Here is a 1329-nt window from a genome sequence, read left to right as displayed (position 1 = left end):
GTTGAGGGAGTTTGAAACCCAGCTTAGTAATGAAACTACAAAATCTATACTTCTATCCTTAGCTAGTTTTCTTGTGTTTTCTTTAGATTTGGTGTTGATTAGTACACCGGGACTTTCTATAGTTGGGGCTGCATGTCCAACTATAAAATGATAGTGAATGGTCTCTATTATACTTGTACATATTTTCCCTGGTAATAAAAATTTAAATTACCAAAAAAGATACTACAATTTATGGGTCAATTTTTTTTTGTTTAATATATGGAGTTGGTTATTCAAAGTTCAATTTTTTATACTTTACACTTATATTTGGTTTTGATGAAGTAAAGAAGTCATCAAAGAAATACATCAAGAAAGACAATAATAAATATTTATTACGAATGACTGAAAACCACAAGGTGAATTACTAATATTACATGTTGTAAACTATCAAAGGTTAATTCCAACTCCATTTATTTCTTTCTCACTCAAAACACTAAAGTTTCAAAGGAAAAATATACAGAAATTATTAAATAACACAAAATCTTATTACTTGACAAACATTATAATTCCCACACCGTCACACATGTCACATTCATAGATTTAATTATACATAGGGAACATCTTTAAGAAAAGATTTAACTTTCACAATAATAGCCAGCAGGCTTGTAGATAGGAATTGGGATTAATATACTTACTTCATCCTGATATTTGCAATATGTACAACGCCAGCCGTCAGAACAATCACTATCAGTTGAGCAATCTGTCCCACAAGTAATGAAATCTGTGAGGGAAAGTAGTTTTGTTTTCACCATAGCTATTTCTAGAGGCAAATCTCGATGAGCCATCACTGTCATCTCTTGAATCCATGATATATTAACTGCACATAATTATGACCACAACAAATCAATTAGTAGTATATAATTACAAGAAGGAGCATATGCATATTTCTGTAAACTAAGTCTATTTGTATTTTAAAATTTATTGAGAGAGAGATGTTTTGACTTATACTTGCACTGAAGAACATAATGAAGAAAGCAAACTTGATGGGAGAAATGCTGCTAGACATGTTGCACTACTTTTGTAGATTATATTTTGGTGACTCACTTGCTTGTGGAATGACCATATTTATAGACCTCCATCAAGAGTATTAAGTATCATATCATATTATGCAGCCCTTTGACTGCAATACCACGAATCTCATTTTAATAACTAGGGAAAAGGGTCAAATAGGTTGGGCGGTTAGGTGGCGTGACATGTGGCAGTGTCCACCTCATCAAAAATGGGAGTACTATGTAGGATTGGGTGTCCACCTTGAACAATCCTAACGGAGGAGTATATTTGAACCACTTA

General features: G+C 32.6%; 1 long non-coding RNA gene across 1 annotated transcript; it reads right to left on the bottom strand.

Annotated features, from left to right (window-relative positions):
- Positions 1-353: 353 nt before the first annotated feature.
- On the bottom strand, positions 354-1096 carry LOC109206410. The gene is made up of 2 exons (XR_002064858.1): positions 988-1096; positions 354-856 (listed from the first exon to the last, which is right to left on the bottom strand). It is a non-coding gene; the product is annotated as an uncharacterized LOC109206410 (long non-coding RNA).
- Between the last annotated feature and the right edge of the window lie 233 nt (positions 1097-1329).

Source organism: Nicotiana attenuata, unplaced genomic scaffold, assembly GCF_001879085.1.
Source record: "Nicotiana attenuata strain UT unplaced genomic scaffold, NIATTr2, whole genome shotgun sequence".
Lineage (NCBI taxonomy): Eukaryota > Viridiplantae > Streptophyta > Magnoliopsida > Solanales > Solanaceae > Nicotiana > Nicotiana attenuata.
The sequence above is the reverse complement of the archived record's forward strand: the minus strand, read 5'-3'. Positions and strand labels throughout refer to the sequence as shown.